Source organism: Diospyros lotus, chromosome 2, assembly GCF_014633365.1.
Source record: "Diospyros lotus cultivar Yz01 chromosome 2, ASM1463336v1, whole genome shotgun sequence".
NCBI classification, from domain to species: Eukaryota; Viridiplantae; Streptophyta; class Magnoliopsida; order Ericales; family Ebenaceae; genus Diospyros; species Diospyros lotus.
In genome coordinates, this window is record NC_068339.1 from 10,656,178 (window position 1) to 10,669,820 (window position 13,643).

The window sequence follows — 13,643 nt, forward strand, 5'->3', positions numbered from 1 at the left end:
AAGGCAAGGACAGTATCCAACGCCAATGATTCCCAAAGAAAGCTGCGCTTTAAATAAGTAACATTAATTTAAATTTCAATATGAGTGTGTATTAATTATTAAAAAATCACTAGGTTTGGATTGGAGCGTAGGCCTAACTTAGAGCTTTCATGCCATGTATGAGAGTTACTAGAACTGGAAACGCTATCATACTTAAACCCAGATGATTAATTTAGTTGTTTTGTGTATTAATTGCAATTGGATTTATGGTGGTTGCTTAAATTAGAATCTCGCATATCATGTATGGGGATTGCTTAACCTAGAACTATCATCATCTCTAATTGCATTTAATAACAAATTCTCATATCTGAAATTAAATTAATGTTGCTAATTTTTTATGCTAAAATTTGAGAATCAACGGGTTGGTACTGAAATTGTCTTAACTCAAGCACTATCCAAATTCATATTTTTACGTTTAATGTTTATTTCAATTTCTGCCTTACTTTATTTTCTAGTATCTGTTGTAAAAAAAAAAAAACTCATAAAAAACCTTGTTGCCAATTTGTCCAAATGCGTGTGCGTGTGTGTGACATTCTTTTTCTTTTGCCATAAATAAATCTCTCAGTGGACGACCTGGATTCATCCAGAAAATATAAATTTAAATTTGGACTACAACTGCACTCGTACACTGGCGAGTATAAACCTCTCACTAAAATAAAAAAAAAATATAAAAGTTTTATTATGATTTGTTTTTATTATGTTTTAATTGCAGGGTGAGAGTGCAGTCAAATTTTGGCGCCGTTGCCGGGGAGATTAAGGCAAAAACAAAAGGAAAAAAATAAAAAAACAAAAAAAATAAAAGAATAAGCATCTCTTGATAAAATCGGTAACTCTATTTCTCTTTTACTTTATTTTTGTTTGTGCATTGTATATGAGACTGAGATCAGGTAGAATTTTGAAACAGTATTTTCATATCATTCTGAGTCTTTACCTGCAATTGGATTGTCAACTTTACACTCATGTCTCAAAATTACTACAATCTGTCTGCACAAGATACTTATCATGATGAAAATTATCATTTTGAATCTGATTTGTCTAGACCTCTTAAGGATTATCTATACCCTCTTAGGCAAACCACTTTTGATTTGCAATCAGACACTACCCATTTGTTACCCATTTACTACCCATTTACCATGAAATTGAGGTTTGGTGTGCTGTGTGTGAGACTTCAGCTCATTTAACGGATGACTGCCCTATAATACCTGCTTTTAAGGATGTATTGTATGGTCAATCTAGTTACACACACACACACAACTATGAGAGAATGTATTACCAGAACCATGAGGAAAACTACCATTCGGACTTTGATGCATATCACCTTAATTCACACTTTCATCCAAATTTCTCATGGAAAAATGATTTTGTAGCCCAACCACATGAGCACTTCCTTTCCCAGCCTCAATCATTTCAAACTAATGAAGGGTCTACATTCGATGCATATCAACCCCCTCATGGGAGTTCATTAGAAGATACCTTCAATCTATTTATGCAAGGCCAAATGGAAATTTTTACACAAATGTCCAAATGTCAAGAACATACCATTAGAGTTACAGAGGACATTAGGAACCAATTGACACAGCTAACACAGACTTTGAGCATGTCAGAGCCTGTCCATCCCAACTCACTCCAAATCCCATTAATAAAACCCATCATCAAAAGTGAAAGTCAGGAGCAGGACATAGGAGTGACTGTCTTAAGGAATGGAGAAATAATTGAGAAACTTGATGCCCCTAGGACAATACACCCTTTGGTGTAAGAAAAGAGAGTGGTTGATCACAGTGAGGTAGATGTCAATGAAGCCTTGGAGGAAGAAAAAGACCAAAATGATGTAAGAAAAGAAGAAACCTGGGAGGAAGAAGAGGATAAAATTCTAGAGCCAAAATGTGAAAAAATAATAAGTTTATCCACATTTACCCCTCAATTTCTATCTTTTAGGTTAGTCGATATTATTGAGGATCAAATTAAACCAAACACGTGTGAGATGTTTGTGCAAATTAATGTGCCATACGCGGATATAATAAAACCAATACCTTCGGACGATATATTTTCAAAATATATATGTGCATTCATGAGAAAAATCAATTTATATAATTTTGAAAATAACTTTAAAAGTGGTGTAGTGAATGGGAGATATTATACGATTAGGTGGGCAACCACTCATTTGATCCTTAATTGGAAGAAAAGAAAAAAAAATTCTAAAAAAAAAATAAATAAAAATATAATAAAATAATTTTTTTTATATATATATATACATATAAGTTGTTCCTTTTCTTCATTACTTAACTAGTGTTTCTCTATGTGCAGTCTAAATAAAATTTCTCCATACGAGTTTATGTATTGAAGACCGCTAGGTATGCCTATCTTCTATCCTTTTATTGCCAATTGAGGACAATACGCAATTTAAGTTGGAGGGGTAAGGTGTCTACAAAATTTTATCTAAAAAAAAAAAACAAAAATTAAAACAAAATTAATTAAAAAAAAAAATTGAATTGAGAGAGACAGAATTGACGCTGGTGGTAGCCATCTTTTCTTGGGCAGTGCAATCACACTGCCCTATAAAGAAAGAAGGCACACTGCCAAATGTTGAAAATAGAGGCGCGAGCGTTGAAAAAAAAAAAGGCACTGACAAATGTTGAAAAATGAGACGCTAAACGACGTCAAGTCTGACGGTGCAATTATGGCATGCCTCGAGTCGAGTGTAGAATAGTGATGCCCATTGCTCTATAAGAGACTCCATATCTGTATGAGGCAAGTCACCCCTCTTGAGCTCAATCTTCTCTCCTTTGTGTTATTCTCCGATCAGGTACTCTCATCCCTTTTGTAAAGTTTATAGTTCTTTACTTTCTTCTTAGTATAATTTTTTTTTAAAAAAAAAAAATGGATCTTTATCTCTCAAAAATTCACAAGTACTATCCATCTCTCCCGCAGAATGATTTGAAAAAAATTTATGTTGTTAGGTGTGAAAGACTTAGGTTGTTGATGCTTAATAACATCCCTGAAGATATTCGTTGGCTGATCGAAGCAAAAGTTCGATTAGCTGGTGAAACTTCACCTAGTTTTAAGCATTTTCCAGGCTTAGGGAAGAGTAGTTTTGCGAAGAAAAGAAGAGCGAAAAGAGTGAATGGTTGTTATAAATATGCTCGATGGACCTGTAACACACGATGCAAATCTGTGGGGTTTACGTCCATAAATCGAGAAGATAAAATTAGTTTCATAAAGGATGGACTGAGTAAGGAGTCTCTGGATGATATCCGATTGACTCTTGAGACGCATCCATGTGGAATAGTGCAAAGAGAACTTCTTGCTTTATGGACCCAGTTCAGAAGTGACCACCAATGCTATAGTCTTGGGAATCTGACTAAAAACGACCCTGTTTGCCAATCTATAAGAAAATTGGATGGGAAGCTTATCCCCGCTTCATAGAAAGTGTTTAAGCCGTTTCTGGACGTAAAACCAGAGGAAGATGTGAGCCACAATCACAACTACTTATACATACGCATGATTTTTGTTTGTATTTATTTCTTGTTGAATTGTTGTATAGCTACTTTTGATCGCCAAACTTCTTTTCAGGACATACAAAAGGAACAAACATGGAAGGCCAGTTAGTTCGTCGAATCAATACCATATGCGTACTTTGTGGCTCTCAACTTGGGAGCGATATTTGTTACGCACTTGCAGCGAGCGAACTTGGTAAAAAATTAGGGGAGAACAAAATTAATTTAGTATATGGAGGGGGAAGTCGTGGATTGAATGGTTATATTTCACAAGCTGTATATCTTGGAAATTCATCTGTGGTAGGTGTAATGCCAATCCCTTTAGCTGAACCACATATTTCCGGGATTACACGCGGTCAACTTATAGAAACGACTTCTATGTCTGAGCGCATGGCTTGTAAGATTTATCAGTCAGATGCCTTCATTGCTTTACCAGTAGGTTTTGGAACACTTGAAGAAATCTTTTGTATAATCTCCTGGGCCAAGAGTAATCTCCATACCAAACCCATTGGACTTTTAAATGTTAACCATTTTTTCGATGGGTTACTCTCTTTTCTTAATCAGGCTGTGGACCAACAGTTCATTTCTCGTTCAGCAAGAAAGATTCTCATTTCTGCATCCACCATTGATAAGCTGCTAGAGAAATTACATGCTTATGTTCCACAGTACGATCCTCATGAGCCTCGGATAGACTGGTCTAAGGCAATTAGTAACAAGCGCCAAAGGGGTCCGATTAATTTAGATTTATCACTGTGAGAAATGCTCTTTATTAAGATGACTGAGTAAGGAGTACTTTTTGTACTCTTGAGACGCATCTAGTTATTGTACACCTTGCAGGATTTTTCTTGGTTGTGTTCTTTAAAAAAAAAAAAACAAAAAAAAAACAAAACTGTGGAATGTTGTTAGCAAAGTCTTTGATAAGGTGGCTGAGTAAGGAGTACTTTTTGTACTCTTGAGACGCATTTTACTTATCTTATGACTTGCATGAAATTTTTATTTTGGTGTAAAAATATAAATATATATATATATGGTGTGCTCATTTGTTGTTTAAGTTTTAGCAGTTCACAGCAAATCTATGGACTTGTGGAGTTACAGGTATTCTTAACAACCCTAATTTATTACTGCAATTCAAGTTGGGGGGTGTAAGGTTTAGTTATGAATTATTTGGTTCATATTTAACTGTGAGTTTGCTATTGCTAGTTTGTTGTCTTGTGTGAAGTGATTATCTTTATCTGCTCTTATTAAAAAAAAAAAATTGTGTTTTAAATAATGCTATTCCTAAAGCTTTAAAGTTATGCACTGATAGCCGGTTAAGTTTGCAATACGAAACATGGATGCATTGATTTCTTATTTGAAAACGTTTATGCATTAGAATAAGTAATTTGCATTCATTGGGGATTCAAAATTTAAAAATTGGTTATCGGTCATAAAGTCAAAGGTAACAGTAATTAGCTGATTAGTACATTGTATGATCCCTCAACAGAAGTGGAGACTATTACCCAAGTAAGTGTTTGAGCCTAATAACCATTAATTCTGAGTGAAATAACACTTACTCTAAATATGCTCTCTTGTTTATCTTATCTTTTCAATGGCTTCAAAATATCAATTCGCTTTGAATGTCTAGTATGATAGCGGATGAATTTGACTGGTTTCAAACTTCGACTTAGATGACTGAGAACCATGATAGGGGGATCAATTTCTTTCAGTTTGAGCCTATTAAACCTTTTTCTTTCTTTAAATTAACCTCCCTTGCTATCCCATTTGAGCCATTTGTAGTACAATTTCTTTCGTTACTCTCGGTTAACCCATAACCATATGAATTTTATCCAACCTAGTGTGATTTTGGGAATTAATCTGTCTTTCTATTTTCATATTTAAAGAGAAAAAGAAAAAAAAAGAGAAAAAAAAGAGAAAAAAAAAGAAGAAAAAGAAAAAAAAAAGGGGGCAAATTCTCTTAGCTATTCAGCATAACTGTTTCAAAATAAATGCTAAAAAAAAAAAAAAAATCCCGACACACCCTTTGCACACTCTACATTTTCTTTGACAACCCGTATTAACCTTATAGCCCCATTACAACCCAGTCTGGTCCCTGTTGATGCTATAAATCATGTGATCTCAGAATTCGAGTTTGGAGTAGGGAATCATGTTTAAATTCAGAAGTTACTCATCTAGAGCATTATTCCAATCATGAAGCTATGTCAATTTCCTTATTCTTTCATGAAAATACGTTCCTTGTATTTGGGATGACACCGAGTTTTGAACTTGTTCTGCATTTACTCTTATAACGGTGCACCCCCTTGTGTGTACACCTGAGGAATCCTTTTTATTGGAGAGAAAATCCATAGTGAGATTTGAAGTCAAAACTTTGAGGGAGTAAATCTGTGTGTTGGTTATCCTAATTTCCATTCCTGAGATTGTATGACCTTTAACCAAAAATCTGATTTAGAATGCTAAATTACTTATTCGATTTTATGCATTTTGGTTTCGAATTTGAAATTTTTACATTCATACAGTTATTGTGAATAAAGTTTGGCAGGTGTATAATCTGATTGCTAAGGGACTAGCAATGTTTAAGTTGGGGGGTATGATTAGTGGTTAATTTTGTAAAAATTTTGTTATAATTATACCCTTCTTTCGATCTTAAATATGGTTTAAATTAGATATTAATATATATTTTATGGTTATATGTAAATTTAAATTGAAAAATGAATGAAATGAAATTTTAAAGTAAAATTTAATAATAATAATAATAATATATAAAATTATATATAATACATATACATCATTATATGCATGCATGTAATATATATATATAATATAATCTAATATATATGTGCCATGTGTAATACATATATATAATATATAATTTATTAATAACATTAAATTATTTTTATTTTTTAGGCATGAAGAATTCAAGCCCATGAAGACTTAAAGTCCATGAAGAATTCAAGTCCATGAAGAAATCAAGCCCATGAAAAATTAAAGTCCATGAAGAATTCAAGCCCATGAAGAATTAAGGCCCAATTTGAGCAACCCATGGAAGATATTATTTGGAGAAGGCCCAAGGATTATTTTTAATCCTAATAAAGATTAAAAACCAATTTATAGAAATCTATTTTTATTTTTTATGTGAGAGCTTTATTAGGTGTGTTTTTTTTAGCTAAAATCCATTTAACTATTAGGTGGATATTATAGCTAAAATCCATTTAACTTTATGAGTGCTTTATTAGGTATGTATTTTAGCTAAAATCCATTTAATATTAGGTGTGTATTATAGCTAAAATCCATTTAACTTTAAGTGTGTGAGTGCCCATTAGATATAATTATGTCTAATTGAATAATTGAAATTGTGTGGTTTGTATTGCATCGTGTAGCCTATAAATAGCTCACTTGATTGCATTTGTAAGTGTGATTATTATTCTTGAATAAAAGTTTAGTTATTTCCTTAGAATTCTCTCTTTGAGAATTGCTTTTGTTCTCTCTCATTTTTTTTAGTATTTTCTCTTGTGATCTTACTTCCTTCCTTTCTTCTTTTAAATTCTTATATCATTTATTATTACTTTATTATTCACCGCCTAAATGGACGGTTAGTTTTTGCCTTTAAATTCTTGCAATTTTCATTCTTATCATTTAATTGTTCACCGCCTAAATGGACGGTTAGTTTATGCCTTTAAATTCTTGCAATTTTAATTCTTGTATTTTAATTATCTACCGCCTAAATGGCCGGTTAGTTTCTTCTATTTTAATTCCTGTCATTTAAATTCTGTTATTTAAATTATGTCATTTAAATTCCTGTCAATTAATTTAATGGAGATGAGTAGCTAAATCTAATTTTGAGTTAAGGCAAGGACAGTATCCAACGCCAATGATTCCCAAAGAAAGCTGCGCTTTAAATAAGTAACATTAATTTAAATTTCAATATGAGTGTGTATTAATTATTAAAAAATCACTAGGTTTGGATTGGAGCGTAAGCCTAACTTAGAGCTTTCATGCCATGTATGAGAGTTACTAGAACTGGAAACGCTATCATACTTAAACCCAGATGATTAATTTAGTTGTTTTGTGTATTAATTGCAATTGAATTTATGGTGGTTGCTTAAATTAGAATCTCGCATATCATGTATGGGGATTGCTTAACCTAGAACTATCATCATCTCTAATTGCATTTAATAACAAACCCTCATATCTGAAATTAAATTAATGTTGCTAATTTTTTATGCTAAAATTTGAGAATCAACGGGTTGGTACTGAAATTGTCTTAACTCAAGCACTATCCAAATTCATATTTTTACGTTTAATGTTTATTTCAATTTCTGCCTTACTTTATTTTCTAGTATCTGTTGTCTAAAAAAAAAACTCATAAAAAACCTTGTTGCCAATTTGTCCAAATGCGTGTGCGTGTGTGTGACATTCTTTTTCTTTTGCCATAAATAAATCTCTCAGTGGACGACCTGGATTCATCCAGAAAATATAAATTTAAATTTGGACTACAACTGCACTCGTACACTGGCGAGTATAAACCTCTCACTAAAATAAAAAAAAAATATAAAAGTTTTATTATGATTTGTTTTTATTATGGTTTAATTGCAGGGTGAGAGTGCAGTCAATATATATACCTAAAAAATTATAATATATATACAAGTATAATATTGGTTCCGATTCAGTCCGAACCACGGTTTAAAAAGATAAATCAGTAACCAAACCAAATATATCGGTTCTTAATTTTTTAGAATCAGAACCTAACTATTGAACCATAGAACCAATCCAAATGACACGGTTCGGTTTGGTTCACCAGTTTTCGAATATTTTTTGACACCCCTAGTCACTCCCCTTACATCGCGTCCACCATCATCGCCTCCCCTTCGTACGAGACCCCATCCATTTTGTCTTCTATTTTTTGAATTCTTTTTTTATTTGATTTTTTTTGTTTTGTTTTATTTGAATACAAATATGGAATATGATATGTAATATAATTTTTTTGTATTATTTTTTTTTAATAGTTTATAATTTATTAATAAATGTTTATAATTTATTTTAAATTAAATTTATTGAATAAAATATTATAAAATGATGTTTTTCAAAATTTCAAAACAAACGCGTTTTCTAGTTTTTTGTTTTAAGAAACAATTTTTCAAAATGATAAAAAGAACACATTTTCAAAAATCTCAAAACGGATACTCAAAACACAAAACTAAAAATAAATTCAAAACTCAAAATCAAAAACTGAAACACGAAGAGAACATCACCTAAATGCTTAAACTCATATGATAAAAATAAATATGACACTTGTAACTTGTATATGGATGAAAGTTTCAAGGTTGATCATCACTTGATTTGTATAATAGTTGTGTTTTTTATTGGTCTTTATTGGTTCAAAAATATTATTAGCAATCCTTGAGCTCAAGATTGTTTGAATTTTCTCTACTTGCAAAATAAAAGCGAGTCTCAAGTAAATCTTTTGATGATTAAGTCAATCATTGTACTCGAGAATGATACAATAGTTATGTAATCAATGTATAATTAATGAGGTACTTAACTTTTAGAAAATTGTATCTTTATATAGGCTCCCAACAAGGCTAGGAAAGGTTAGGATCGAGTAACATAGAGGATATAATATTGATCACGATGTGAGCCTTACCAATTGGCAATGTAGTGTTGGCTTGAGCTTGGGTTGATTTTCTTAGGTAGGTCTCGTGACCCATAGAGGATCTTATGTTAGGTCTTAGAGTTATTCTAGACCTGACTTTTCAAATCTCGATTTATATAAATTTCTTGAGTTTCGTATTTAATTTATACCTTAGACTTGTGTGTACTTCTTGTGAATGTTACTTTGGGTATTTTTCCTTTGTGGTATCATTATATATTATTTTTATAAATGCTCCCCAAACATTTAAGACCATGTTTGTAATACCCTAAGTTATTATGAATAAAATTAATACTATACTTAGTTATACTTTTATTTAGATGATGCTTATATGATATATTTAATTAGCTTAATATGATATATAATTAAGTTATTAAAGTGTGCTTATTATATAAGTATAAGTATATATAAGTATATATGCATGTATGTATGTCGTATGGTATATATATGTATAAAAAAAAAAAAAGAAAATCCGAAAAATTCGGATTTCTACAGAGTAGTGCGCGGCCAAGGCATGGCCACGCCTGCAACCGGATTTCAAGGGTGAGGGGGCCATTAAATGGCCGAAGCGATGTCGGAGTGACCTAGGGGACGCGTGGTCGTCCATGATAGGACAAGTCACGTCGAATTTGGGCTATAAATAGCCTCGTTCGAGGGAAGCAAAGCACCGAAAATTTTAATTCAAAGATTGGCTGATTGGGAGTGAGTTTGAGAGATTTAAGAGTGAGATTCTGATCTCCAAGTCATGGGCATCATTTCTGTTAAGTTTGGTGGCCAATGGAGCAGTGAAGAGAAAGACCCAAGCATCGCCGGAAAATCGCGCATTCGATCGGAAAATTAAGGTACTTTTAATGTTTTTTTCTCGTTTTTAATAGTAAATTTGGATTCAGGGGGTTGAAAATAAGGGGGGAGAGCTTCGTTTCGAAGCTCGGAGGGGCCGTCGGAGAAGGCGACTGCAATCGGGCGCGTGGAAACACGGGCCCGCGAGTGGGAAGAAGGCGCGTGCTGCTCACGCGCTCGACAGAAAAAAAATAATAAAAGAAAAAAAAAAGAAATAAAAGAAAAAATGTAAATAAAAGAAATAAAATTTTAGAAAAATTTTATTAAATCTGAAATGTTGTTTATGATTTATTGGTGAAGAAATTTTCTGAAAATGCTAAATTTATTAATTATTAAGTAGATTTTTTTATTATGGAAATAAAAAAATAAGATTTTTAATTCCAAAAATTCCAAGAAAATTTCAGGATATTAGAAGTATTATATTAGTAAAGAGAAATAGAATAAAATAAAAGATTAGGTAATTATTATGTAATAATTACATATTTAGCTATTATGAAATAAGAGAAAAATAAGAATTTAAGTTGGAAAATTCCATGAAAATTTCAGAATACTAGAAATATTACTTAAGGAATATTAGTAAAAAGATTAAATTTTTATGAAGTCTAGATAATTATGTAGTTTCGAAAAGATAAAGCTTAGAAACAAAAGAAAAAATGGAAGAAATTATGAAAAATAGTAAATGGTGTTCTAAAAATAAATTTATGTTGTAGGAGTCCTTGTGAGTAGGGAGATTAAGGAATAGCTACTCGGCACGTTGTTCGAGACAAAATAGCAATAAGTGTACCGCATGAACTTAGTACAGTTATAAATGTTAATGCTTTTACCATATTGGCATGTTATGATGTGCAATCAACACGTAGACTGCATCAATGACATGATTATGAAATGCATACATACACATTGATACTGTTGATCACACGCATATGAGGCCGTAGGGAGTACGAACTGACACTGCTGTCTTATCAAGGGTGCACCCATACACCTCGGCTTCGAAAGAGATGGCCACTAAAATAGTAGGCAACATGAGGGGTGCAGTTGACACATACGATGAAAGACATTGCATACACACATGACATGACATTGTGTACCTTACTTAGATGACTCATCATCTAACTTGGGTTTTCGCCCCTGGAACATTCGACGTTCCAGTCGGGACTTGCAGAGATGATTCCGAGATTGGTGATGAGTAGTGTCGCGAGACGACAAGATACGAGTATATGTACCATGATATGTTGTAATATGGATAGTTTAAAGAATTGTGTACATTGTATTTATCAGACGCTTATACCTTGTAATGAACGCCATGTCCAGTTATTATTATTGCCATGAGCAGGTTCGATTCAGCTTCCGCTTTGTATTTATTCTCTAGTATAGATATCTCATCTAGCACTAGATACGGTCTTAGGGAATTTAAAAAAAATATATATAGACCAAATTTCTTAAGATATAACACGCCCGAGAAGGTGGGCTGTTACAATGTTTTATCTTATGATATCAAATAATTTTATCTTTCAATACAAAATAATTATAGAACTTTATCCTTTAATAAACTTGTTAGTACATAAATCATCTAATATGATTTTATTTGATAAATTTCATATATTACTTTTGAGATTTATTTAAATTGCATTGACCATCTTAATCTTTTGAAAAACAACACCAACCTCCCTTTAACTTTTATGGTTTGACGTCAATTTTCATCATCCCATCTAAAATTTGCTATTAATATAATTTAAATGACCAAAATGCCCTCACTTATATTTCTCTCATCTCATTATATCTCTCTACATCACTTTATTATTTTTCTATAATTTGTACTAGCCCTACCTTATGAATTAGTAGTGATAAGAAACAAGATTTCTCTTTTTCTGCAGTATACACTATGAATAAAATTTGGTTGCTAACGACCATTATTATTGATGGGAAACAAGATTTATTCCCTTATCTCTCTTTCTCATTCAAACCTAAATGAGTTTTTTTATCATAAAGATAAATTGATAAAATAAAGATGAAAATGAACAAATGAAAATAAATTCAAAAATGAAATTGAAGATAAACCGACAAAGAAAAGTATATTTCTCTCTTTCTTACTTACATTTCAATGAACACAACAAGTTTTAGGTTCAATTTATCCAACCCAAACCTTTTGGGTTCATTCATTTCAGACCTATAAGCCAAAATTTTATAGATTTGAAATAAATGATTATATATCTAGATTAGTTCATCTTGAACTTAGGTTTAGGTTTGCTCTTTATCAAGGAAGATGAATAACAAATCTAGATCTAACTTCGATTTGGGTTCAATTGATAGTTAGTGATTGGCTATTAGCAGGCAACTTACGACAAGATATGAGAAATGTTAGAGATGGAGAAATTAGATAGAAAAAATGAAAGGATAATATATTTATGGGTAAAATGGTCGTTTTACTTTTCATTTTAATAACAAGGAAAGCCAGTATCATTTTTAAAAGGGATATTAGTATAAAAAAATTAAAACTTTTTGAGTTGTGATGATTTTATCAAATCTTTTTAATTTTGGCAATTAAGGTCAAATTTGTAAAATTAGTAGCAATTTTATCCAAATTGGAAAAGTGGGCTGCCCGGCCTTATTTTAATAGTTTTTTTTATAATAAAATGTTAAATATATTTTTTTAGTGTGTGAGTTTAATTTTATATATTTTTTATAATAAAATGTTAAACTGTTATACAAAACTATATTTAACAAAATTGTACTGTCGGGCAGCCCATTTTCTCAATTTGGCTAGAATTGCAGAATTGAAAAAACAGATTACCTGGTCGTACAATTTTATTAAATATAACTTTGTATAACAGTTTAACATTTTATTATAAAAAGAAATGTATCATTCAAATGTAATATATTTGTTGTGATTCTAAAAAAAATGTGACCGTTTTAACATTTATATGTAGTAGAGTTAAGAGAGTTTATGTTTTTTTTTTCACCTTTTTAAGGGAGTATAATATTCTATTTGGTGAATGTATATATGTGTATTACTTTAATTACCTTTATGAAATAATTATTTATTATTGCTTATAAAATAATTTTGTTATTTGTTAAAATTTTTTAGGGACTATATAAAAATAAAATGAGAGTAAGGGTGATCTGTTGTGGAGCCATCTAAAAAATTGGTCTGAGATGGAATGGACTGTTTGTTTGAAACTATTTAAAAAAAAAGTGAGGGCGATTTGTTTATCTGATTTTTCTGTGACAAAAAAATTAAACTCACACACTAAAAAAAAATGTATTTAACATTTTATTATAAAAGAAATTACTATTAAAATAATGGTCGGGCAGCCCGTTATTGCAATTTGGATAAAATTGCTACTAATTTTACAAATTCAGATTTAATTGTCAAAATTAGAAAGATTGGATAAAATCGTCATAACTCGAAAAATTTTGAATTTTTTGTACTAATAGTCCTTTTTAAAAATACAAGGCTGTTAAACTCAATTTTTAGAAACTTCAAAAGAGTTTGTGAAATTTATTACCTTTTTATTTTTGGAACTTCAAAATTTTCTAATATTTTTCTCTACAATGAAACGTATGTTAATTATTTTTGTAAAAAAGTGGTGAAAATGATATTAACTATATATATTAACATTTTTATA